The sequence below is a fragment of the Monodelphis domestica genome, chromosome 8 (assembly GCF_027887165.1).
Source record: "Monodelphis domestica isolate mMonDom1 chromosome 8, mMonDom1.pri, whole genome shotgun sequence".
NCBI lineage: Eukaryota > Metazoa > Chordata > Mammalia > Didelphimorphia > Didelphidae > Monodelphis > Monodelphis domestica.
The window spans coordinates 7,037,500-7,065,361 of record NC_077234.1 but is presented as its reverse complement, the minus strand read 5'-3'; the positions used below and the strand labels follow the sequence as shown (position 1 = coordinate 7,065,361).

General features: G+C 46.7%; 1 protein-coding gene across 1 annotated transcript in view; it reads left to right on the top strand.

The window, feature by feature from the left end:
- The first annotated feature begins 9,189 nt into the window (after positions 1–9,189).
- The window catches only part of IL1RAP (interleukin 1 receptor accessory protein), a 155,392-nt gene continuing 136,719 nt past the window's right edge, over positions 9,190–27,862 (top strand). The window contains 1 exon segment of the mRNA XM_007502459.2: positions 9,190–9,527. The gene's annotated coding sequence lies outside the window, so the exon portion shown is untranslated.

The following is a 27,862-nucleotide window of genomic DNA, read 5'->3' as shown; positions in this document are numbered from 1 at the left end:
CTGGCCCTAGAACTCCATGAGGAAACATCATAGGAGTCTAGATTTAGAGATGGAAGGGCCCTTGGAAGTCACCTTAGGCCAAACTCATTATTTTATAAACAAGGACACTCAGGCTGCCATAGGTAAAGGGACTTATTGGTGTCACTCCATGAACCCAGAGAAGAATTCCTGTTTGTGCCTGGCCCCATCCTTATATTTCACTTAACTCTTTGATCTTAGACCAGAACCCTTTTGGGTCCTTTGATAAGCAAAAGAGGAGGGAGTCTTTCTACTTCTCTCTAGGAACCTAAATCCTGGCTTTCTCCCTTCTTGGGGCCCTTTAAAGGGCCCTCAGAATCTTCTTTGTCCACCATTACGGTAGACATCTAGCACTACACGAATGGCCATCCTCTCTCTCTCTGCTGCTGCAGACAATGACATTTCCCGAAGTCCTAGAAATATCATCTCATTGAGTGGCTGAGGCCAGACATATCTGGCCCGAGACTGCAGTGATCAGGTTTTCTGAGCTTAGGGAAGGAAGCTGGTCCTCAGACTGAGACTTGCCATCCATCCTCAGGCTCAAGCTTCTTCAAACACGAGAGGTGACTTCCTGTAAGCAAAGTCCATTCACACACTTACTGGTGAGATGCCAACTACTGTTTACAAATGGCTACCAAAATATCGTCTCTTCATCTTATCAATTAGAATCTAAGGTCCCTGAGGGCAGCCTTGGTCATGGCATTGCCTAGGACTGAACCTGCAACATGGCAAATGAAGAATAAATGGTTGACGATTGATTAAAGGAAATCCAGCCCCCAGAATTAGGTCACTAAAAAACAAGATGGTGTTCAGAGACGGAATGTGTGTTCGGGTTGTTGGTATCCCTCAGAGCCATCCTGGAGAGAGAGTGGGAGATAGGAGAGAAGAGTATGTTCTGGTCAGAAAGGAAAAAATCAAGAAATACTGTTCCATCATGTTAGAGGAACAATAAAATGAAGGTCTGCCCATGGGTGGGATTTCACAGGGCCCTGGGCATGGCTCTGAAGCTGAGGGATATTAAATCTTGGGGCCTTGGCCCAACTCCAGCCCAAGTAACTTCACTCTGCCCATTCCACATCCTCCCTGCGGTGGCCGTCATAAAGTCCTTCTGAGATTCCCTTCATGGGTTACTCCATGTCTTGGTTTCGCGCTGTTAAACAGCCCCTGCCTTCCACTACAAAGGATGGTGCATGAGAATCCTGAAGAGAGCCTTAATGAATGCCCAGCCCAGAGGAGGATCCCATCCTCACACACTGAGTGTGCTCCAGAGTCACCTTCTGCAGCCTACACTTTCCACTGCCTCATCGTCAAGCACACGACAGTAAGTGGATGGGCTAGGGAAAGCTTTAGTATGGGGCTTCCAACCAAAGACAGGCTGAGAACATCACTTCTCTGACTCTCTGGCTTCCCCACCTGGAAAAGGAGGGCTGGGAGCAGGGGCAGAGCTAAATGATCTCAAGGGCTCCTTGTTGTTTTCCCTCTCTTCCTGTTTTCTGATATTTGCCCTTTTCCCTTCTATCTATTCCATCTTTATCATCTAGATAGACTGGAGGGTTGCAACAATACCAAGATGGGTCTCCCCACTCTACTGTCTCACTAGTCCTCTTTCTCCCCATTCAAACTGCCCTTCTCTTTCACACAACTGCCATGTGTGATCTCCCTTCTTGCACAGGGATGGGCATGCCATTCCTCTGCTCAAAACACATGGATGGCTGTCAACTACCTACAGAAGAAATGCTCAGACACTTGTGGGGCCATTCAAGATATCACATAGGTGGGTGCCATCTTGCTTTTCTAATCTGGTCTAAGACTGGTCCTTTCAACATGATCTGAACAGCCTGGACTCCTCACATATCAATTTATGTGCCTTTATTTCCATACACTACATCTGCAATTTCTTCAAGCCACCTCTGCCTGAGAGGCAAATATGGTAGAATAGATAGTGAGTTCTTGGATACAGCAGGATTGGAGTTCAAGTCCCATCTCTGAAAATACTGGCTGGGCGTCCTGAGGCAAAGCATTTCACCATGTGCCTATCTCCTTGGTACCACTGAAAGTGCACTCCTTATTAAGCTAGAGGTCATCACTTTCTCCCTTCTGAGACATAGTATCTGTATGATCTTGGTCTAGTCACTCACACTCATTGTTTCCTCAAGTGTAAAATGGGGGTAGGGGTTAGACTAAATGTACGCTGAGGACTAAATAAAGTCCTATGATCCTCAGATGATATTGTAACCAAGCTTTGGCACATGTCCAGAGCACTTAAGATGGAGGCACCTGGTGATGATATAAGCACATACCTCTCATTTCCAATGCTCTTTATGGTTTCTAACGTGCTTCATTCACACCATTCATCTCTGTGGATCCTCACAATAATCCCAAGAAGCAGATGGTATTCTGATGTGTCCAGGGTCACTCAGAGAGGAAATTCCTTTGAGTCGAGCACTTATATCATGTTCCATCAGATAGCATGGGAGATTCAATTTAAACCAATAGAACAAACATCTATTATTTCTTTTGTCTATTTTTGTATTTCCTTCTTTTTAATTATTTTGAGTAAGCTTTTTAACTTTCCATTTTTTAAATTTACACATAAATACAATTTTGGACAATTGTTTTCTGACATTTTGTGATTCAGATTCCCTCTCTCCCTCTCCCACACCCCAGGCAGTAAATAGTCTGATATAGAAAGCAAACATTTATTAAGTGCCTGATATATGCAAGGCATCATGCCAGCTCCTGGGCATACAAGCAGAAAAATGGGAAGAGGAGACGGCAGAGGCTGGATTCCAACCTGCTTTTTGGTCCCCAGGTCCAGGCTCCTTCTGCTGCCCCCTTGGCTCAGTCTTTGAAAATTGGCCCCGGGCCAGTGTTTACACTTGTTTGTTGGACTAGGTTAGATGCACCTAAAGAGCACATCCCTCAAATTGGAGGTTCTCTCCTGAATTTCCTGCAGTGGGGAAGTGTCAACAGAACATATTATCCTTCTTCCAAGCCTTTATGAAAACTGTGACCTTTTCTCCAAGCTTCTGTTTAGGGGATGATGGGTGGGAAGGTAGGAGAGGAGAATCCATTATTTCTAGCAAGCTTTGGGCTAGGCTTGCCCTGGACTTCTTTGATGGGCCTGCTCTGCTTCTGTCTCAACTATTGACTTAGATATGTGGGACCCCATTGCAGAGCTGCAATTCTGATGCCGGGGCCAACGGCACATTTCACGAAAAAGGATGCCACATCGATATCGTGTGATGAATTCGTTTCATGAAGGAGGAGGCTGGGGAAAGAACTTGAATTGTATGAGCCCAAACATCAAGGGCAGAAAAAAAAGTGGGGTAACATTCCTCTGGACACCATGGAACCATGCTGCGCAGGGAGCACAGCTCAGGGCAGGGCACAGCCAGGAAAAAGCTCCACATGGATATGGCTGCTAGGGGAAAGCATATCCTGTGTACGCCATAGATATATATGTACGTGTGTATGTGTGTGTGTGTGTGTGTGTGTGTGTGTGTGCTGAAAGGACTAGGTAATGAGAGAGTTGTCCTTAGAGCATGCTTAGACTTGGTCTTCTAGGTGGTATATATGGAGCATGTGGATCTATTCCCTGGTTGAATTCAATCCAACAGATGGAACTTTGGAAGTTTGTTTCCTGTCCTGAGAGCCTGGGGGGCTGGAACTTTGAGATGATGACAAATGTTCTCATTGGCTGTGGTTGCTGAAGACCAGATGAGTCACAGGGCGCTGAGCTGGAACTTCCTGTGATTACAAAAGGAATGACCCATCTCTTTCCTTGATGAACTTCAGTAAGGCTAGGGTCTCTGGGAACTTCTGGGTGGTAGAGGGCCAGGTGGCTGCTCTATCTTCCACATAACCATTTTTGTTATTCAGTCATTTTCATTCATTTCCAGCTTTTTGTATCCCCATCTGGGGTTTTTCATTTCCTTCTCCAGCTCATTTTACAGATGTGAAAACTGAAGCCAACAGGGTTAAATGACTTACCCAAAGTCATACAGCTAATATGTGTCCAAGACCAGATGTGAACTTGGGAAAATGAGCCTTCCTTTCTGACTCCACTTCTAACACTCTAATGACTGCACCACCTAGTCAACATGTGTCCCTGAGTACATAGAATTTCCTGTTTCTTTTGTATTCATTCTGCAGGAGGATTATTGAGTGGCCATGAGTTTGAAGACCCAAAGGACTCTTCAGAAGGCCAGGTGACCCAGAAAAGTTACTAGTATTTGCTCCACCTACTGACCTCCCTGGCTTCCTTTAATTCCCAAGTAAAACCTGATTGTTTACTGGAAGACTTTTCCAAGCCCTCTTGGTTTTACTGCCTTTCTTTTAGCAATCACTTCCTATTTACCTTGTATATAGGTTACTTCACATAGATGTGTATGTTGTCTCTTCCATTAGATTGTAAGTTCCTTGAGGGCAGGGATTGTTCTTTGCCTCCTCTTGCATCCCCAGCAATGCCTGGCACACAACAGGAACTTAAATAAACATTAATTGATTGCTAGAAATATCCAGTGAAGTAGTCATGGTCAACAGCAGGGGAAGTTCCTACATCTGGAAGTGGAAAGTTAGACTCTGACTATCTGTGATGATGATATCTTCTGGCTGTGTGCTCCAGAAAGGTACCAAGTCTTATATATCCCAGAGGAGCTCAATGCTTTTGGGAAAGCTTTTCAGGGTTCACTAAAGAAAAGAAGGTAGAACATTTCAGTGACCAAGAGCTATGAGATGTCTCTTTGTTTCATGCATTTTCTGCATGTGTGCCACTCTGTTTTCTTTTTATTTGAGTCCACTCTCTTTTGGGACCCTTATATTTTCAAATGGGAAATGTACCTTCTGTTGAGGGTGTATGTATGTCTGTGTGTATGTGTGTGTGTGTGTGTGTTTGTGTATGCATGCATGTTGGGGAGAGCTTATAAAACTATTATTGTTATTCTTTCTCTATAAGTAAGCTTGTTCCAAAAGGTAATAGAATCCACATGACTGATAGATAATAGGGAGCTCACTGGTGGGGGCTCAAACACTGCAGTATGATAAACTCTCTGGTTTACATTGAGAACCCTGACAGGACCTAGCAGTAGTCAGTCATTTTCAGATGCATGTTTGGGAAAGTGAGCCCAGAGATGGTACCCTATGTTTACCTTCCCTTTTCTCCTTTGTCTCTCCTTTTCTGTTTCCCTTCCATTTTTCCCTCTTCTTTTCCTTTTCTTTTTTCTCCTCTCCCTTCCTCATTTTCCCTTTTATTTCCCCTCTACTTTTCCCTCTTCTTACTTTAGAAGGTTAACAGCATAGCCACTTTCCCACTAAGGGGCCTGGCTTCCACCTCTGCCACTTTAAGCTTCCCAGTTGTCCAGAAAGTCATAGAGAGTGGTTCAAAGCCAGGCCCAGAGGTCAAATTCAGCTAGAAGGCAAGTGTCTAAGCTTGCTCTCTTTCCCAAAGGGTTCCAAGTTTCAGGCTCTGCTTTTTCTCATGAGCTCTTCTAGCTAGAGAGGACAGAATATGTCCTCAAGTTGTACCCCAAAGAGATAAGGAAAAAGACCTGTAAAATAATATTCATAGCTGCGCTTTTTGTGGTGGCAAAAAATTGGAAAATGAGGGGGTGTCATGGATGAACAAACTGTGGTGTTTGTTGGTGATGGAATACTATTGTGCTGAAAGGAATGATGAACTGGAGGGATTCCATGTGAACTGGAACGACCTCCAGGAATTGACACAGAGTGAAAGGAGCAGAACCAGGAGAACATTGTACACAGGGACCGATATACTGTGGCACAATCGAATGTAATGGACAATGCTGACGGACTTATGAGAAAGAAAACTATCCACATTCAGAAGAACTGTGGGAGTAGAAACACAGAAGAAAAACAACTGCTTGATCACATGGGTCAATGGATATGATTGGGGGTTATAAACCCTAAATAATCACCCTAGTGCAAATATCAGTAATATGGAGATAGGTCTTGACCAATGACACATGTAAAGCCCAGTGGAATTGTGCATTGGCTACAGGAGGGGAGAGGGAGGGGAGCGAAAGAATATGATTTTTGTAGTCCTGGAAAATTACTGTAAATTTATCAATTAAGTAAAATTTAAAAAAAAATAAAAGAATATGTCCTCAGTCCACAGACTGTGGGTTGAGCTAGAGAAGAAAAGAGATAGGTCAGTCCTCACTCCCAGTGACTGACAAGCCATCCTTCCTTCCTTCCTTCCTTCCTTCCTTCCTTCCTTCCTTCCTTCCTTCCTTCCTTCCTTCCTTCCTTCCTTCCTTCCTTCCTTCCCTACCTCTTTCCCACCTGCCATCCACTCAGCCATTCACTCATCCATAGATCTATATGGTCTCCTTCTACCTATTCATCCATCTATCCCTTCTCTTACCTCCCTCATGCACTCTCTCAGAACACACATAGCCTCCTGAATTTATCCAGGCACCCAGTGCCTTACCTACCTCCTTCACTCACAAAGCCTGCAAATGGGAAACTCCCCTTTCTTACTCTCTCACATCCCTATTTCTCCTGGCCCTTATTTTACCTTCATCCTTTACTTTGGGGGATTTCATCAGTCTGGTTCCTTAACACACTTACCTAGACACTCACTCATACACTTGACTCACTGGCACACCCAGTGACAACCTCACTTCTCTTTTGGGAAGTCATAGCCTTAGTATCATCCTCATTTCCCCACTGGAACTTGTCTCACATGTCTCATTTGCAGCCCCACCCTGTCATTTCCACCTTCTTAACCAAACTCACCTCCATCCCTTTCTCTCCACTCCAAGTGCTGCCACCTTGGGCAGGACTTCATCAAATCATTCCTGGACTATGGAAAAAAACATTTGGTTGGGCTCCCTGACTTGTTTTCCCCTGCTCCATTCCATTTTCCCCCTAAACCCTTGCCTTCTGACTTGGTGTTAATTCTAAGACAGAAGAATGTCAAAGGTTAGGCAATTAGGGAGAAGTGATTTGCCCAGGGTCCCATAGCTAGGAAGGGTCTGAGCTCAGATCTGAATCTAGGTCTTTCTGACTCTATCCACTATGATACCCAGCCACCCCTCCATCCCATCTTTCAATCAGCTGCCAATAATATGTTTTTTCTTTTCTTTTTTTTTAAACTCATTATCTTAGAATCAGTTTCTAAGACAGAAGAGCAGTAAGGGCTACACATTTGGGGTTAAGTGACTTGTCCATGGTCATACAGCTAGAAAGTATTTGAGACTAGATTTGAACGCAGGTCCTCCTGACTCTAGGTCTGGTACTCTATACCTAGCTACCCCCCTAAAAATTGTCTTTCTAAAGGATAGGTATGTCTAACCATGTCATCTCCCTACTCAATAAACTCCAGTCATTCCCTGTTAAACCCGGGATCATATACAAACCATGTGTTGTTTTTAAAGGTCCCCAGAAACCGAGCCCTTCTCACTTGTCCAGTTAGAAGATGTTTTTCCCCTCCCCATCCTCCGGGGTCTGATGATCCGAGCCTTCTTTCTGTTGTTCCAAATGAAATCCTCAGTCTCCCAAGTCTTGTTTTGTTTTTCTCTTGCTTCCTCCTCATTTCTTCCTCCTGGCTTCTTTCAAGACAGCTCACAGTACAGGTGTCCTTCTCCCCCAACCCCCAAAGACTACCCTTTCTGCTAGAATATTGCCTCTGAGACCACTCTCTCTCTGAACCATCTATAGCTTGTGCTTATGGTGACCTATGAGTGTCCCTTATTAGATAGTCAGCTCTTCTGAGGCACAGACTGTGCTTCTGTGTATCTTCAGGCCTTAGTCCATGGTCCCTCAGTCAGTCAGTCAGTCAGTCAGTCAGTCAATCAATGAATAAACATTTAAGTTACTACTGTGTTCCAGGCACTACCTAGTGTGAAGTCAAAGAGGGGAAATAGGCAGTGGGTGCCCTTAAAGAATTCTGGACCACCAAGCAATGTGCAGGATAAATAGAACATGAGAAGAGAGAAGTCTCTAGAATTGCCAGGGCTTGGGGAAGGCTTCCTGGAATTGGGGATTTCATCTTGGATTGGAAATAGAAACCAGGGAAGCTGGGAGGTGGGGCTGCAGAGGGAAAACATTCTAGGCATAGGGGACACAGAGTGGCAAGAGCTTAGAGAATGTTTGACTCTGTCCACCTAGCCAACAGTAGGATATGGACTTGATTCAGGTCCCAGCCCCTCCCCCCCACCTCTTACCCATTATATTAAAGACCAATTGCACTTTCTGCTTTTCTCCATCTCCCTTCTCCAATCCAAATCTTATCACTCCTCCCCTTCTGAGACACCTTCAGTGGCTCCCACTGTTTCTAGGATAATATATCCCAGTACAGTGCCTAGGACATTGGCCACATGCTGTATAAACGTTCGTCGAAGTTAAGGGAATAGAACGCAGCTCCTATGGGGGGGGGGCATTCGCTGTCCTCTGGAATCAGGTTTTACCCCCCCCCCCCCCTGCGGCCCCCCACCCTTCCAGCCTCCTTGCCCATCGCTCCACTTCACGTCCTCTGTTTTTCTACCAAACTGGACCCTGGAAGGGCGCTGCTGCTTTGCGAATCCTCACAGCGAGGCGGGCTACTCTCCACCTCTTGGCCGTTTCTCCCGCCCATCCCTTCCCACCTGCTGGATTCTTTCCCACCGCAGAGGTCTGGAGAGCTGTGCCTGGCATTTCCCTGGAGCTCTCTCCCGAAGCCAGATTCCTGAGCTTTTAATCTCCCTCCCTCCCACCCCAGCCGCAGCACCCCCTTCATTTGGTTTTCTCAGGCTCTGGATACACAGTGCCCAGCGGAGGGCTTGGCCCACAGACGGCTCTGCTGGCGCCCGGGCCGTCCTGTTCGGGAAGGGGCTGTCCTGGACAAAGTGGAGGAGACCCCTCGGGAGGGGGAGGGCAGCTGAGGGATGGGCCTCCTTCCTGAGAGCCTGGGCAGGAGAAGGCTGCCATCTGTTTGCTTGCTGCCCCAGGCTGCACTAGCCCAGTGAGAAGTCCGCACAGAGAGAGAAGCCCCTTCGTGGTGCCCCGGGCCAAGGTCTCTGCGGTCCTCTCCATCCTTCGGGGAAGGCGGGGCGACCAGCTACTCTAGAAGTCCGCCCCAGGAGGCTGAGAGGAGGCAGGGCGGGGCGGGCCTACGGGGCGGGGCCAAGAGCCGGGGGCGGGCCCGAGGGCGGGGCGAGGAGGGCGGGGACTGGCAGGCGGCGCTCCGGCTCTCCCGGCGGGCACTGGCTGCCAGGCGGTGGCTGTTCGGGCAGGATCCTCCCGGCGGGATTGCCCCGCGCCCGGTGAGAGCCCCCGGAGCTGGCCCCCGGGTTCAGGGAGGGCCGTGGCCCGGGAAATCCGGCCCGTCACGGCTAGGGTGCGGCGCTCTGGGCCAATCGGGCAGAGGCGGGGGAGGAGCCCGACCCCGGGGAGCGCCCCAAAGTCGGGGGGAAAGTAAGTGACGGCTTCTTGGCCGGCCGGCCCCCGCGTAGGGCAGTGCTGCGCAGCCGGCAGCGCAGCCAGCCTCCGGCTGCCCGGGCTGCAAGGTGAGTGAGTACCCTGGGTGGGGACGGAAGCGCTCGGCAACTCCTCCTCTCTCCACTCCACACCCGGAGCGCAGCTACTGCGGCCCCCGCGGCCCCTAGCAGGAAACGAGAGCAGCAGCGGTCTTCCGCGGAGCTGTCCGGCTCCTGCCTCCCTTCGGGGCTCAGCGGCCACAGTCCGGGAGCAGCAGGCAGCAGCGCCAGGCTTGGCTGGAGGAGGAAGAGGAGGGAGGCTGGAGAAGGGGGGAGGACGGGGGCATGGATTCCTCCAGGAAGGCCGCTGCCCTTTTCCTCCTGCCTTAAATATGGGTTTCAGCCAGGAGACCTCGTTGGTAGGGGCTGGCACGGCGCCCCGGGTGCCCCACGCTCAGCGAGGCTGAGCAGAGCGTGGCGCTGTTGGCAGCCTTTGGGGCTGCCGAGCTCCGTCCTCGGACCACTTGCGGGTCGCAGCTTCTTTCGAGCCTTGCCTTCTGCGGAGGGGAGAAGGAGGGCTCCGGGGCGCCTTAAGCAGACCAGCTGTGGCCTCTTTGCAGCCGAAGTTTAGCCAGGTCCACACCAAAGCGAGAAATTCGCAGCCCAACCAAGGGAAAGCCAATTGTATTGACAATGAAAAGAAATGGCGAGAGAACTTTGGAGTCCTCCTTCCCCCAATCCCTCCGCCCTCCTACCTCTATTTCCAAAGGGTGACCCCTCGGTGGGCTCCTTTAGCCTGGCTTGCTGCTCGGGATGGAAAGGGAGGAGGACAACTGAAACTAGACCGGGGGAACGAAAGGTGGGGTTCACAGCCGCTCCTAGGTGGAGAGGATTGTCTTTCTGTGTTTGGGGAGAATGTGTAGGAAGGCAGCTCGCTATAATAGGAAGAGCCCGGGCTCGCGATGCTACGACCCAACCTGATACCCTACCTGTCTCCCACACCACCTGGGGGACTGTGAGCAGGCAAGACCCTTAACCTCCCTGTGCTGTGCCTCAAAGGCACGATTAAGAAAGCGGTTGCCTAGATGGTCTCTGAGAGCCCTTTCAGCTTAAGACCCGCGATGAGCTTTGGGAAAGGCTCAGGACTAGAGGTCCATAGACTGTGTGAGTAGGACTGGCTGCCTCAGACACTAGCTATGTGATGGAAGGCAAGTGATAGCATCTCTGAGCCTCAACATCCTCATCCCTGAGATGGAAAGACTGATGTGCCCACTCCCTCCCTCCCAGGGTCAATGGATGTGAAACAGTTCAGAGGACATCGAACCCAGTCCCCTCATTCTACAGAAGAGGGAGCAGAGGCTCAGAGAAATGAAATGAATTGGCCAAGGTGACACAGTAACAGAGTTGGGAGCTGTAGTCCTATGCTCTTTTCATTGTACGATTTGCTGAGTGAATAGAGGATGAAACTGGACTCCCTCTCTGCCCAGGTTAAGAGATTGGACTGCCTCCCGATCCTTTTGGCATCCTCTTGTTCTGTATCTGCTTCATGACCACATTAGCTTGAGGAGAAAAGCAGTCTGATACAGGGATTCTGGTGTGAGCCAGCAGAACAGCCAAGCTTTGTTTAAAAAAAAAAAAGGCAGCCACATTAGCCTTCCTGGTTGTGGGCATCCAAACCTTTAATTAAATGTTTTTGTTTTCGGAGCTCTGACAATTGATTTTATTTCCAATGACTTGTTGCAATTATTTACTGCTGTCCTCCTAGTCAGTAGACTCCCTTAATTGAGTGAGTACCATTTGGAGCAAGGCTGCCACCTCTTTACAGCTTAGAGCATTGGTGGACTGTATTGATGGGAACTCTGTGTGTGTCTGGGGGTGGGAGGTGTGAGGTCTCTTTGGGAGGAGTAAAGGAGTGAGCTGAGGGATCTGGGCATATGTAGGCTGTATATGCCGTAGCTACTGGACTGGAACTAAATATGAATGCTTGCCTTTGTGCCCGGGGCAAAGAGAGACACATTCAAACCTAAGATGAGGACAGGGGCAAGGAGAGGGCCTTGAAATGCTCCCCCCCCCCAATTCCCAAGGGAAAGAGCTCAAAATGTGCATGACAGTTGTAGCAAAGTACTCTGTCACAAGTGACCTCTGGTCATTTTCCTAAGATGGGACAAAATGTCATTCCTTCCCCTCATATTTTGGGGAGCATATTTGAGACATCCCAAGGGATGGCGGAAATGAGATTTCCAATGCCTTTTGCCCTGGTCAGAAAGCATCTGGTGCATTGGCTTTAAGTGCTTTCATTTCATCTTGGGAAGGACAGTGAGGTGCTGGAGACTCCTAGAGGAAGGCAGTCAGGATGGGGAAGGGGCTAGAAACAGGGCAGTCAGAGATTACCTGGCACATCTTTGCAGCTGAAAACAGGCCAGATGTGTAGCCTGCAGAAGAGAAGACAAGTTTGGACAATAGGACGTGGTGCCAGGTTTAAAGGATTTGAAGGATGATGCTAGGAAAGAGACTGAACTTCATCTGCTTGATCCCAAAGGACAGACATAAAGGTAGAAGGACTGGTTTTCCCTCAGCTTTCATATTTGTAAAATGAGTCCATTTGTCCTTATAATCTTTATGGTCCCTTCCATCTGTGACCATGTGATATTTCTTTTCCCAGCACCTCCCACAGTAACTAGTGCATGGTATGTGAGAAAGGGTTCTCCAATGCCTGAACAATTGTTGCCCTAGAAGGGCATTTGGTGGTCATTCTTCAGAGTAGCCCTAAGAGCATATTATGATTTTTCTTCTGCTTCCTTAGGCAGGGCAGCACAATTAAAAGACTCACTACACCTGGACCTAGGACTCCTGGGCTTAAATGCCACTTGGGTTAGCCAGTGGGCCATGGGCAAATCATTTGACTTCTCTTGGCCTCTTCCTCATCTCTAAAATTGGCTCACTAATACCTATGCTACTGGCCTCATGAGGTATGGGGGAAAGAAAAATATAACCATTAAGTCCTAGGGAACTATGAAGCAGAACTAAAGCAGGAATACCAGGTGGCTGACATAGAAGAGTCTATATTTTCGTGATTACATCAGGAGGATGCATTTTTCTTTTGCTTTTTTTTTAGAATAAACCAGAAAACTTGGTGTAGCTATATTCTAATAACTACTCCTGGGAAGGATATTGACCTAAATGCCCACTATGCTGGGTCCTGATCTGGGTGTAGAGGTAACAAAAGTGAGATGACTCCTCTGAAGTCCCATCCCAACTGGTGAGAAATCCAAGGTTCAACTTCGTGCTCCTTAGTTGAGTGTATCTACTCTGTAGTCATTGAGCCTTCCTAACCCTCCTTTTCTCCAAGTGGCATGAATGAGCTGCCATAGAAGCACAGGATTATTCATTTTAGAACTGGAAAGCCTTACAAAGATCATTAATCCAATGCCATATTTTACCAAGTAGGGAACTGAGGCCAAGTGATGTTCAGTAACTTGTCCTGCTAATATGAAAATCACCATATTGGGCAAACATCAGGGAAGCTCATACTTTTAAAAACTGTGGTCTAGAATTCCATTGATCCATTTCTCTCTCTCTCGGTCTCTCTCTCTGTCTCTCTGTCTCTGTCTGTCTCTGTCTGTCTCTGTCTGTCTCTGTCTGTCTCTGTCTGTCTCTGTCTATGTCTCTCTCTCTCTCTCTCTCTCTCTCTCTCTCTCTCTCTCTCTCTCTCTCTCTCCTCTCTCTCTCTCTCTCTCTCTCTCTCTCTCTCTCTCTCTCTCTCTCTCTCTCTCTCTCTCTCTCTCTCTCTCTCTCTCTCTCTCTCCCGCCCCCCCCCCCCGTCTTTATATCTATATCCCCTCTTGACTGATCTTTCTTGTGACTGACTAAAGCCCACATTTGCTAGAATTTAAGGTAAACTCCTTGGCCATAGAGCAGAGTTGAGGTCTCTGGCATTCTTGGGGATCAGACCCACATAGGTATGTGGTGCTGTCAGGTGGCAGTGGCCTCCTGACTATTCCACAAACAATACTCCATTTCTCAAGTCTGTTCCTTCTCTCTGGCCATCCCTTGTGCCTGGAATGCTCTCCCTCCCCTGCTCTGCTTTCTGGCTTCCCTGGCTTCCTTGAACATCTAGCTAAATTTCCAATTTGTAGAGGCAGCCTCTCCCTTCATCACCCTCTTCCCCTCACACACATGCTGGTTTCATGGGCTGCTCTTCTTCCTGAAACTCTCTCTGTCTGCACAGATGTAGGAGCTGGTGAGTCATGTCTGCAGTGACCGAGCTGGCTTAAATTGTCATTAAAGAAGGCCCCCTACTGTGCTCCCTTCTCGCTGGGAAATGGTAGAAGAATGGCAAACTCAGAACATTTTCTTTCTGATCTTTTGAGATGAATCCAGGTTATGACTTGGGGATTGTTCACAAGTCCTTTGGGTTTTCCCCCTCCTCTAATCATGCCATACCAATTGTTGTGCTTTCCAAATGATGGCATTTGGAGTGGGTGGAGGAGGGAGAGTTGAGTCAGGAGAATGGGTTCCTTATTTAAGGAGACTGAAAAAGATTGGAGGATGTGATGATCTGAATCTGCCTTGCCAAGGTTAGAACATTTAATTCACTTCAACTCCACCCTCATTGACAGAGTGGCTCCTTTATGCCAGGCACCTGTGCAGGGAATGCTGCGACATCAAGAAGACCACATTGTATAATATTGTGTTGTGTTGCGTTGAGGGCCTGCCCTCGTGGAGCTCCCATTCTATTAGGATGCTCTCTTGTGATGGATATTTGGCCAGTTCCCGGGAGGCTGGAATGTTTTGTGGAAAGGGGGGGCAGAACACTGCTTTAAGTTCCCTCCCACATGTGATAAATTGTGTTGGAGGTGTAGGGATGGCAGGTGAGGAATGAGTCCTTGGAGAAATAGTTTGTAGAAAAGCACCACCCTTGGGCTCAGAAAGGCCTATCTTCACCCTTTGGGGGGCTCAGTTTGCTTATCTGAAAAACAGATAATACTAGCTGCTTTCTTACAGGGTTGTTGTGGGGATAAATGAGAGAACATGTATGTGCAAGACCCTTTTCAAACCTCAAAGGACTGTATATATAGACTTACATTGTAAGAAGGACATCAGAAACTTTACAACACCATTTGAATGTGACCCCTAGGTTCCCTGCACATGATACTTGGGATGGAGATGGGAAGAATCTTTCAAATCCTTTGACCTGATACCTTTAGAACGTTCTGTTTTGGAGATCTGGAAGTATCTTTGGTGAGGGGCGCTAGGGGTTGGGCACATGTGACCTAGGAAACTCCAGACTTACCTTGAGGGGCAATTGGAAGAGGGGAACAAGGCAGAGCAATGGGCAGACCTTTCACTCCACTCCAAAAATTTGCAAAGGACTGTAGTCACCCTTTCCACAGCACTTGGGCGTCCCATGCCCTTGACAAGGTCTCTTTGTACTTCCCACTAGCAGCCCCTACCCAACATGTCAGCAATTATTATCTCAAGAAAGGTTATGCCAGTATACGGTTTTCCCAAGCAGAATTAATTTTAATCCTGTTTAATTTAAAATAATAAAAATGCCAGAGAGCTTTTTAAAGAAGTAGTCGTAAAATGAGGCCAATAGAAAATTGGATGTCAAAAGCTCTTGAGGTTGGGGAATCAGCTATGGGATGATGGGAAAGCACATTTCCATCTCTATGATAAAACAGGGATGACTAGAAATGCTTCTTGTCTATGACTGTGGCCAATACAAAGTGGCATTAATATTTATTGGTCCTTAAGAAGGTCCAAGGCAAAATGGAAAATGGGCAAGTGAATTACACTGGTGTCTTGGATGGCTCTGATTCACAACAGCTTAATTTATATCCTATTCTGTCATTCTCCTTTTTTTTTCTACAAACACTTATTAAGACTAACTGGGGAAAAATCACTAGAAATGCGGGTGGGGAGATTGAACCCTTTTACTCATGTTATAGCCAGGAAAACTGGAGGAATCTGGTTGTCTGCCTTGGGGCATATTGTATGGAGTGCTGTCCTGGCTTCTGATCTTTACTCCCTCGATGAACTTAGTGAAGTCATAGCTTCTCCATGTCTCAGTTTCCCCACCTATAAGTAAAAAGGGTAGAATTGTAAGGGCCCATCTACATCTAGGTTACTCTGATTCTATGAAGACCCCTTTTGCTCTCATTAAATACTAAAGATTTCTGAAAAATGATGCCTTCATTTTAAAATCCACATATCAAAATGGGCATTTTCATGGGAGAAGCAAGGCCAGTTTAGCACAGAGAAGAGATGGCTTGAGGGGGAATGTGGGATCCATGGCCAAGAACCTGAATGACTGTCATGTGGAGAGGGGGAGAGAGTTTTTTTCTATTTGGTTTTAGAGGATGGAATAAGAAAAAAAGTAACAGAGAACACAATTTTGAAAAAAAATGGATAAAACCTGTGAATTATGAGTTTGGAGAAAACATCTTCCAAATAGAAATTATCTCAGAGTTCAAAGAAGTTGAGCTAGAGAATTGGATAAACAGAGTCACCAGGCTGGCCACAACTGGATGAGCCGATGAGCCTGACTGATTTCTTATCTTAAAAGTGGTTTTGGCTATCTGCTGTCCTACAAGGATATTCTGATGAAATTTACTGCAGAGAGAACATCCTCACTAGGGAAAAAAGGATCTTTGGCAACTCCTGAGACCTTGAAGTTAAATCATTTCCCCTAACTCACCTCGAGTTCTGTCCCTATTACTCAACCTCCCTAATGAGGAAAGTGGCTGCTTTGGCTTCATGACTCCTTTTGCCTCTGGTAATGTTCCTCTTAGGCAATGTAAAGCCCCATAGAAATGTGTCTCCCTTTGTTCATCACCTTGCTATCCATCAGACAACTCTCCAGGAGCTGATACTAATTCAACTTTGGATCTTTCAGCCTTCTTCTTGATTTATTGATGTCCAGGTAAGGGATCAAGGTGGGAGAAATTGCTCTCCAGGAGGAGCTTAGCACCTCTAGGGTGACTGATTCCTCCCCACAAAAAATAGGCTTGATGTCAGGGGGAAAAATTCTAAGGGGACTGTCAAAAAGGAGAACAAGGCAAGTCCCTTTCAAGAGGTCTTCAAGCAAAGACTGGAAGACCATTGATGATGGATGATGTACGGATCTAGGGAGGATTCCTGTTCCCATCAGGGTCACTTTCTTCCCTGTGATTTTGGGAGGTCCAATCTGAACCCATCCATGCTTTTCAGCCAAACTTGTTTATCTGAGGTGTCTGGGAAAAAAACAAACCCCAAACTCCATGCCAAAATGCAGTTGTTCTTCCTTCTGCCTACTTATGTGACCTTGGCAAGTGGCTCAACTGCTTTGATTCTGAATGTTATCATCTCTATGACCTTATCACTCAGCATGGTGGCATGTGCCAGGAAGTGCCAAAGCTTTGCCCAAGGTGGGAGGATGTAGGGGTGGGTGAGAGCTGAGTGTGACTCTCTCAGCCTGCCTGGAAAAGACTCCCTGGAAAGTGGCCTTTTCCTGGTCTATTTGCCTGCTTGAGGGCATCCCCAAGATCTCAGAAAATAATTTCAAGATCAGGGCAGAGCAGTGTCCTAGGCACTAGGAATCTCTTTTGTTGTGGTGGTAGTTGTGGTTGTGTTCTTTCAGTTCATCAGTTGGATCCTCTCTTTGTGACCTTATTATGTGGTTTCTTTGCACAGGTACTGGAGTGGTTTGCCATTTCTTTCTCCAGAGAGAAAGCAAATAGTTGTTAAGTGACTTACCCTGGGTCACAGAGCTAGCAAGTGTCTGAGGTCAGATTTGAATTCAGGAAAAAGAATCTTCCTGACTCCATGCTCAGCTCCCTGTGCACTATGGTGCCACCTATAGGTTCTTACACCCTTAATTCATTATTTTAATTGTGTGTTAATTTTATTGCAGAACCAGGGGCAGGGAGTGTTTTATTTTATTTTATTTTTTTCTATCTTCCTTATCCAGTTCAGTGCCTTGTACACAGAAATCACTTATGAAACTTGTTCCCCAATTAATGGGGTCTCATTGATGTGGCAATGGATGCCCTCCTCTGGCACAGATCAGAGTTGACCCACATTCTTTCATCCTACTGGATTCTTCTTTTTGGCCTCCCACAGATCCTTCATAAAGGATGGACCCAACGTGCTGGAGGCTACCTTTGGGTCTTTTCATGTATTATGAATGTCATTCTTTGGAGCCCTTAGTCAGCCTGGCTTTGCTCTCTTTCACTCTCCCTACATTTTCATTTCTGGTCCTCTATGCACCTTTTTTCAGCACTTCTCACACTGAAACAACCACAACACGAATGCCAGTGGTTAGCATTTACTTATATAATGCTTCAAGGTTTGCAAAACTTTTTAAAAAAGAATAGTAAGTAGTTTATATATATATATATGTATATATATATATATATATATATATATAATTTTAAGGTTTTCAAAACACTTTAGCAAAGTTGCTTTTTTATACAATCTTACAAAGTGTTTATTTATTTATGAAACTCTTACTTTCCATCTTAGAATCAATACTGGATATTGGTTCCAAAGCAGAAGAGTGGGTTAGGTGATCCCCAGAGTCACACAGCTAGGAAGTTTTTGATACCAGATTTGAACTCAGTACCTTCCATTTCTGGGCCTGGCTCTCAATCCACTGAGCCATATAGTTGCCCAGTTCCCCCTCCCCATTTATTTACAATGGCTCTTTTTACATATCAACTGAAAACAATTACTTTTGGGAATGCAAAGATCAGAGTTACATCACATGCCATCTGGGCAGTTTCATTAATACTACTTCTAAGACATCAACCATTGAGTGGGAGGTCCTTTTATTCACCCCATTTTTACATATGGGGAATTTGAGGCAGAGGATAAATGATTTTCCTGGCTTTTGGTAAGCATCTGAGACCAGATTCACAACAGGACTCAGGAAGGTCTCATCTCAGAGATTTACTAGCTGTGTGACCCTAAGTGAGTTATTTAGCTATACATCACCTCAGTGTATCCTCTATAAAACGGAGATAATACCCATCAAATCTACCTACTCCAAAGAGGTAATTGATATAAAGTCCCATCCAAACCTTCTCCTTTCCAAGATGTTGATGTTTATGGACTCCAGTTTATGGCCCTTGGAAATCAGGCATGTGATCTCCCCAGACTGTTTCAGGAGGTACTAATCTTGGTAAGCAGGGGCAAGGACAAGCTTGGGGACAAGGAACATTGATGGAGTTGAGCAGGTTCAAGACAAATAGTTTCTGTGAAGAGTAAACTTGGCCAAAATGGTGAGATCCCAGCTGAACCCTTTGTAATCACACTCATTGGTGAAGGACTTGGAAAATGGTGCCAGCTGATGCCTTTTCAATTGCAAGTAACTGTCTATGGAGGACAAATAGCTTAGCCATTCACATGAATGGTTTGGAAGACAGGAGAAGTGGAGACACCTTGAGAGATTTAGAATTCAGATCATTTTCCAAAACCTGTCTTTGGGAAGGATGGGGAGCCTAGTTCACAGAAATGTATGAATGTTGATGATCTATTTTAAGTACATACACACACACATATACATTTAAGTGTATAGATAGGTATATATATATATATATATATATAAAGTCAGAGAATATCTAATGACTAATTTTATGTACTAAATTATATATATATAGGAAAATCACTAGAATTTCAGTTGATTGGTACAGTGAGTTATGGTGATGAAATGAGATTCCAACTATCAATTCCATAGGAAGGTTCATGACCTTCCTAATAACTCTATTAAACAAAAACTCTATTAAATATATTTATATATATTACATATATATATATTTAATATATAAAAAATAAAAAATCCATTAAATAAAAACTCTATAAAATAAAAACTCTATTAAAACTCAGGATTTTTAAATGCTTTATGGTAAAGAAGTATTTCAGAACCATTTTCTCAAGAGCACAGTAAAGAAGGAACACAGATGTGATGGGAGGGGATTAGCTTTGGTCATCTTTGATTTGTTTAGCTCTAATATTCTCTGGTTCTAAGTGTTCTTCCTGTGTAAACTTTAGATCCCTTCTTAGTGGGTGAGAAATCCTGGGGACAAATTCTATTAGAAGCTGCCTCCCCAACATTTTTATATCTTTGAAAAGTAGGTAGTTAGTCCCCCTGGTTACCTCTCTATCAGAATAATTTTATGGCCTCATTTGCCCTGCCTCACCCACTTTTTCTCTACAGGGTTTCTTTCTCTCTTTTTCTACTGGTAAAGCTACTACTTTCTCCCAGTTTGAGCCCCACCCCTCCCCAGAGTCACCACCCATCTGGCAGCTGTCACAGAAGAGTGGAACCCTCCCTGCCTTCATCCATCAGTTTCAGGACCTGAAAGAATTAGAAGCACTATCAGAGAAGCAGGAGCACCACCTAGGTACTTGTGGCTTCATTTGTTACTTGCATTTAAGCCAAGCCTGAATATGGCACTCAGGGAATGTTTTGAAAAAGCTTCGACAGAGCTGTTGAATAAGATTTTCTCATCTTGGCAGAGAACTCCAAATTTGTAGCTTTCAAAGAGGAAAAAGAGAATCTGCTTGGGGAGCTGTAGGAGGGTTCCAAAGAGGGAAGACTCTGGACCAGACAGGTCCCAAGACATTGGGGTCCTGGCCAAGTGGCCTTTGTGCTGCAGGGTTCCCCATCATCATGGTTTATATTCAATCATTTGTTGCCCAGACATTTACTTCTTTTTACAATACATAAAACCCTCTGCTAGGCTAAGCAGGAGAAGATGAAAACGCAGAAAAACAGAACAACTTTGGCCAGTGGTTTAGCAAATCCTTGGCAGTAGTACATCACTTTTTCTCTCAGGATGCACCTAGTGTTGACATCTCAGAACTTTGTTGCCTAGTTCTCTAGACACTTGGGGCAAATAATCCCATTATCTGAATTAGAAAAAAAAAAAAGGCCATCATCCCATTTTATTTCCTGTTTTGCCTAGGGGGTATACTCTCAACTACTTCCATGGGCATTATTGATAACAAATGCATTCAGTGGAAGTGTTGTCAGGGTGTATCCTGGACATGAGGCATCACCTGTGAATAGGTATGAAGGTCAGAACTCAGGTTTCATGCAGGAGGAATAGCTAGGAGTAGAATCTGATGGAAATAGCAAACAAGTGAAAGGGAGTAAAGAGCTTATTGTGAAGGGTGGTGAGAGCAAAGCCTGTGAAGGGCAACCTCATGATTTTGTGCTGTAGCCTCGAGAAGTTGGTATATGTCTGTATTGCTTAGTGGTTATTACCATTATTGTGACCCTTTTCTTTTCCCTTCTCTTTTTTCTCTCTTCTCTTCTCTTCTCTTCTCTTCTCTTCTCTTCTCTTCTCTTCTCTTCTCTTCTCTTCTCTTCTCTTCTCTTCTCTTCTCTTCTCTTCTCTTCTCTTCTCTTCTCTTCTCTTCTCTTCTCTTCTCTTCTCTTCTCTTCTCTTCTCTTCTCTCATAATATTTTGTCTTGTTTCCTCCTGTCTATCTTGCAGATCTCTTCAGAAGCTATTCATAATTTGTCTCTTCCCTACTTTTCAGCCTTCTATTTTCTTCCTCCCCCTGGGCATTGTTTGATCCAGGGACAATAGCCTCCTCACTGTTCCTCTTACAATAGGCTTCATCTTCCAACTCTAGGCATTTTCTCTGGCTCTCCCTCATACCCAGCATGCTCTCCCTCCTCATCTCCATGGGCTGTTTTCCCTTCAAGCCAGCTCAAATGTCATCTTCCAAGGGAAGCCTTTCCCACTCTCCCTTAATGCGAGTCCCTTCCCTCCCTCTAGGGATTATCTCAGATTTGCCCTGTTAATATCTGGTGTCTTCTCAGCTATTTACCCATTGCCTCCCCTTGTCCTATAATTTATTCTTCTTGAGGACAGAGGCCTTTTTTTCCCATTTTTATTATGTCCCTAGGACTTCGAATAATGCCTGGCACATCAGTAAACATTTAATAAATGCTTGTTGTCTGACTCATTTAAAATCGCACTCACATAAAATCCTGCCCCTTTAGTTCCAACCTTCCCTCCCTTGATGTGCTTGAGTCCAGTTGCTCATTCCATCTTTTGCTTTATTCATTATCATATTCAGTCCAAGTTTTGTAATCAAATATCATTGATGGGTGAAAAATAAGTTTGTCCTAAAACCTTTAGAGATCCTCCTCATTTTTCTGACTGTTCTCTGTCTGGTTTTATCCCTAAATGTCTGAGCAATAATTTTGAGTTCTTTGCTGTCTTACCAATTTTTTCTCTAAACTTGCTTTTTCCTCTATTGCTTCTCACTGTCTCCTGAGTCTTTATAGCTCATAATCTTCTGCCATTTTCTTCCGCACAATCTTACAAGGAGTCTGGATTTTCAAATAGTTTTGCCTTTGGTTATTCTCTCTTCACTTGGCAAAGGGATTGTTTACTGCCTGAGATGGTTTCTAGGTTCTTTTGGCCCCATCTTTTCAGGGCTTGATTTACAACAATCACATTTCTTTAGCAAAAGGTTGCAGCCATTTTTGTTGTCATTAGATAATAATGAGTAGAATACCAATTACATCATTTTACTTCTAGTACAGTTAGTTCCTGGCATATCACAGTTACTTACTAAAAGTTTGTTGAATTCTTTGTCCAATCTCTATTTTCAGTGTTTGGTACTCTCACAGTATTAAGACAATTGGAATTGATATTTACTATGAATTCTAAAATAGAAAGTAACTGTTAAAATATTAAGACAAAGCCCAAAGGGGTAAACTCTTTCTGAAAACCCCCCTAGATACAATATTCTACCACTTAGATGATGGATAAATCTGGTTGTGGCAGACATCGCTAGTGCCCGGCTCATTGCCCTTCATCGTATCATCTTCCTTCTTGTGTCTTTGGACACTTGGAAAACCACATGTCCCAAGAAGCCTTTTCAGCTTGGTGTCCCACTGTAGCCTCCCAGTGAGGGAAGAAGCCCTCTGAACTTGGTAATGTTTGCTCATTAGTTGACTTCTTGTCTTCAGTCTGAAATAAGCCGTCAGTTAGAAGCCATTCTCTTGGTTGACAGGACCTCCCCCTTCACCAATCTCTTTGTATCATTTCTCTTTGGGGTGGGGTGGGGGTGGGGCTACACCTCTTCTTTGGTGGTTCTTGTCCAAATAGTCTAGAAAGATGTTTGGCTTCTTCTCCTTTAAAGGGGGGAAATGGGGATTCTGAAATTCTTTGCCATCATTATCCATGAAAGCAAACAGAAGGAATACATTACAACAGCTGAGATGCTGGTCAGAAAGGGGCCATTTGTTTCTTTTGCAAAGTTCAACATTACTAAGGCCATTTTTTTTTCTAGCTCAATAAAAATCCCATCCAAGGGGGAACATAGAAGAAAAATGGCTAGAAAGTCAGAGCATTAGAAGCCTCCAGGTATCTGTTTCTACATGGGAGGAATCAGGAAATAGAGAAGAAGGAGAAAAATAATGTTTGTCTAATGGGAAATGTTGGTAGAGACTTGGGCTGGAGTCACTTAGCCAGGATTCTAGGCCACGTTGGAGCCCTACTTAGCTGTGCATTAGGGAAGTTACGTCACACTTCTAGGTGTCCCTTTTTCCCTCTTCCAAAGGAAAGGGTTCTACCACGTGACTCCCTTTACTCTCTTCCCATTCTCTAATTCCGTCCTCACTTGGACATGCACCTTTCTCATCTCCCTCAGGGTCCTCAGAGGGTAGGAAGCATGGTACAGGGCCTGGAGAGTTGGCCTGTGGATGTCTCAGGCAGAAAGCCATCGCGCTGAATGTGCTCCTTGGCTCTTCATCAGACACTTGGGGTTCGAATAGGGGCAGAGGCTTAATCCTGCCAGCTCCGTTTTTGTACCTCTCTTGGTGGTCTCTGGACCTCTGGTACAAAATGACTCGAATCCAGGCCTCACAGCTCCTCCCCCTCTCGTCTTATGACGCTTGGTGACTGGTTTCACCTGGGCCACTCTGATGCCTCTACTGTCTGCCTGTGGCTCATTCATTCACATTAGCTGCAGCCTAATGGGGGTCCTCCAGCGTGACTCTACCTGGATGCAGAACGAATGCAAATTTCTTTTCATTGTAGCCCATCTAAAACCCAAGTAGGACAGCGAATGAGCTACCAGCACCTGCACTTTGTGGCCAAAGGGCAATGCTAACTGGGTTTTCATGGGAAGCCATGATGGGGGGGGGAGTGGAAAAAGTCCAGTGGGATCAGGATTCTTATCGCAGTTTGGGGGACGCTAGTCGTCAGGAGAGCCTGGCCAACTCCAGATGTAGGGCTGGAAGGGATGCTCAAGGCATCAAGGCATCAAAGGCTCAGAGGCAAGAAAAGAGCCTCTGATCTGAGAGTGAGCGTTTTCCATGGTGCTCTTCTCCCCATGTTGCTGCGGGGAAGTACTTGGTATGCTTCCCAGGTCAGGTCTTGACTTCTCTTAGTGTCCATAGATGAAACTTGGGTTCATGTGGACCTTCTGCTGTCAAGGGACCTGACAATGACTTAAATACCAAAGGGAAAAGGGTCCAAATGTTTAGAATAAAATGCTAGCATGTAGCACTGGGCTCCAGGGAAATCGTGTGTATCCATTTTCGAGGGCTCTAGAAATGTCCATTATTGTTTGATATCTTGTCCTCCCAGGGGTGTTTGGTGGTGATGGCCATGGACTAGGCCCCATCCTAGTGTCCTTCAGTGTTTTACAGGTAGAAAATAATAGAACCTTTCCCTGATATGATTGGTGGTTTCCTGATTACTCCCCGTCTTAGAGATCTGGGTGGGCCCATGGGGTGCTCTTTTCTACCTTTTGAGACAGGGGGAGAGAGAAATAGAAGTCATATGCCTAGAACAGGCTGGGGGCTTTCCACAGTGAACAGGGGGATCAAGGGATCTTACTGCTGCCTTAACAGGTCCTGGGGATCAGCCGAGTAAACGCTGCAGGCTTGCTTCATGTTAGAGCCGATCTATGTGGGTGAGCTCCAGGTCCCTGCTTCTCTTTAGAGAGCAGTGAGCCATCCTCCAGATCACCAAGGATGAATCTTCCGCAGGTCGGTAGTTGTGGAGGCAGGACAGGGGCCAGGCAGCTGAGCAATAGAGGGGATCAGGCTGGCACCTCCAGAGAAGAATGGCAACAGAGGCAGAACAGTCATTCTGGAGGGGAACTTTGGCTAGAGGAGAAGGGCAGGAGCATGGAGGGAGCCGGAGGAGTGGGGACCAGCAGATGTCTCTCCTACAGAGTCAGTGCTTCCATCCCTTCCCACATTGGCCCAGACTCGTGTGGGAGGGTTCCACCAAGGGTGGGTCTCTGCCTGTTGGCCCCTGAGCATGATTCTGTTTCTTGGCTTTTCTCTCCACGTTTCCTCGATTTCCTCGTGTATGTATTGGTGATCTCTTATTCTGTTGGTAGAGATGCATGAAATGGAGGCGTCAACTGAATGTGAACCCCAGGCCTGAAGCAAAGGAGCAGCTCGAGGAGTCCCGAGTCCAGTGGGGGTGTCCATTCTGTGGGTCACATATAGTTTGGCCAGTCTTTTGCCCACTCCCTCTGCTCAGGTACACTGTGGTTTGCTTCAATACCAATCATTGTCTTGGCACGAATTCTAGCCATTCCTCCGAAGCCTCAGCATGGGCATGGGGGGGCATGCCTGACTGGTCATTTGAGTGGAAAGGACATCGGGCATTCTCTAGTCCTGGAAATGAGGGGCCTGGACTTAAAGGTCAGCAAAGCTAATGTCTTTTTTTACAGAAAAGGAAACCGAGGCTGTGGGAGAAGTGATTTGCTTCGTCTCACAGGGCAAATTCGTGTGATATTTCCCCCCTTGGTTGTCACCACATCTCTCTGTGAAGTGCCCTTTTATGGCCCCAGGGTGGCAGGGCCTGCCTTCCCCTTGGGTGACCAGCACTTCTATTTCATTGCTGTCGCTCCTCCGCCATTCTTTCTGCCGGACTGAAAGAGGAGAGCAAAGGCAGGCGAGGGATGCCTGGTGCAGAGCCCCGTCGCTGCTGTCCGGATGTCCAAGTTCACTTAGGAACGCTGCATGGGGAATAAGGTCTCCCCTTGTGCAGCGGGCAGCGCCGAGGTCGCCTCCCACGGCTACTCTGCAGCCAAACAACTGCGGGATTTAAGGCTTGAGCTCGGGGCGAGGAAGGATGTTCCCCCTCCTCCGTTGGCAGGACTCCGTGTCCAAATGAAAGGCCTGTGTCCGTGCTTGGCACCTCGCCCTTAGGCCTGTCCCAGCTCCATTGTGTCTGTGCCCGGTGCCCAAGGCGGGCCCTGACACATCCGCATCGTGTCCGGACCATTAGCTCGGACCCCTCCGCTTCGTAAATGGCGGGCAATGTTACCGGCTCGGAACAAATCCCTGAGAAAATGGCCCCGCCGGGACCCAGCCAGAAAGCCCATGCAGGGAGCGTCCCTGACAAAGCGGCCCTCTGGCAGCGCAGGCCACGGCACCCCGGAGGCTTTGATGGCCAGTCTTATCACTGGCTCAAAGCAGAGCTGCTGCGCTTCCGGATGCCAGGATGACAAAGCCCTCCTCTTGTCCCCGCTTAGAGCCGGCTTCCCCCTAGCTTGAAAGCACTGATGTTCCCAAGCAAGAATCGTTTCCTTTAACGGGCGGATGAAGACGCTTCCTCATCCGGCCGCAACGTCAGGGAGCTGAGAAGTGACATGAGAAGGGCCAGGAGCTCGCGCCCCCCCCCCCCCCCCCCATGGGACATTCTCAGAAAGGAAAGGAAGTTTAATATTGGCGCCTCGGAAGCTGTTGCCAGGATGGGAAACCATGTTCCTTGGGGGAAACGTGGGATCATCGTCACTTACTTGGCCCAGGACGGTGGCACCATTCGTGCCTCTAGAAGTCAGATGTTTTCAAATTTAGGAGACCTTTTTCCATAATACGCCATGGGGCACAGAAAGTTTGCCTCAGAGGTGGGAAGGCCTGGGTTCAAGTTCTGATTCATGAGACATGCTGAACCATTGGAGCCTGGGCAGGTCTCGAGTCGCTTAGCCTCTCAGAGCCCCAGAGAACTCTGCATTAGGCTATACATGGCAGAACATTCGCACATCCGCCAATGGATGGGGTTTCCATATTGGAAGCTTTCTACACAGAAGAAATCACACATCTGTACTTCTAGAGAGAAAAGACAATGCTTCTATAAGAGGCAGCAGGGCATAGGGGAAGGAGGGTTGGGTTTGGAGTGAGAGGGAATGAGTTCAAGTTCTTGTTATTGATGTGACCTCAGCCAAATCATTTCACCTATTTCCTCTTGTGTTGATGGAGGGAAGGGCATCTGCTGTTCAGACCCTGGTAGGCCCAAGAGCCCACCTCTGCCTTCTTGGGCCTCCAGGACTGTCTGGCTTCTTTGATCCTCTCCTGGCTCACTCTGGTCAGCCTGAAGTAACAGGACTAGCCAAGACAAAGGAGCATGGCTGGATTTCCAGGAAAAGAGGAAGTGGACGTCTGCCAGGTTCCCCTTCCAGCAATTCCTCTCATTTCCCCATAGAGGATGAAGTCATGAGATCAGCCAATATGCTGGCTCTCTGCTGTTCCTTCGGGGTGCTAGTCCTGCTGCGTCTCCATCTCCAGCTGCTCCCCCCGCATTCAGCAGAGCATCCATTCCTTCAGTGGAGAGCCAAGCCGTGGGCTTCCTGCTTCACCTCTCACCCCTGTCTGAGCCCCGACTGGGGACTTTGGATTCTGAGCCTCCTCTTTCTCCCTGTGTGGCCACCACCAGGACATTGCTGTGGCCCACTCTGGCCCTCGGGTTCCTCGTCTGTAAGATGAGAGAGGTGGGCTCCTGATGACCCTCTGGATGTTCTCGGAACATTTCTGCAGGTCCCTGAGAAGTGCGGAGGGGAGACAGAAGGATGCCTATGAAGCCAGGGCAAGGAAGAAGACTTGTGGGAGGCCCCAATGGCTCAGCATCTGGGTGTTCTTCAGGGCCCAAAGAGTCATGTTCCTGGAGATGACAGGTTTCAGGCTACCGCAGCAGCAGGGTCAATCCCCAGCGGTTCCCACAGTGCTGGGAGGAGCTGGGGAGGGGAAGTTCCCCAAGCCAAGCCAAGCACAAAGACAAGACTGCTAGGGCAGGGGCGGGGGGGGGGGGCAAGGGCCATTTTGGGTCCTTCCATTTCCCTATAACTGAATTACAGAGTGAGCAAAGGCCTCTGAAGGCAGCTGGTACAGCTTGAACCAGAACAAGAACCTTTTACTACATCCCGGCCCAGAGTAATTCCGGGGCCTGGAGGCTCACTACTTCCTCAGGAGCTTTGGACTAGCTTGAAATGGTTAAGAAGACGTTCTGGACTTCAAGTTTGAATGTGCTGGTGTGTGTTTTCCATCCTTTCCTAGGAGCGCTTTTCAGCCATTTTCTACGAGGTCAGAAGACTTCATTCCCAGTCCTGCCCCTGCTGTTCAAGACTTGCATTCACTTGAAACAAGTCACTTCAAGTCCTAGGGACTCCGTTTC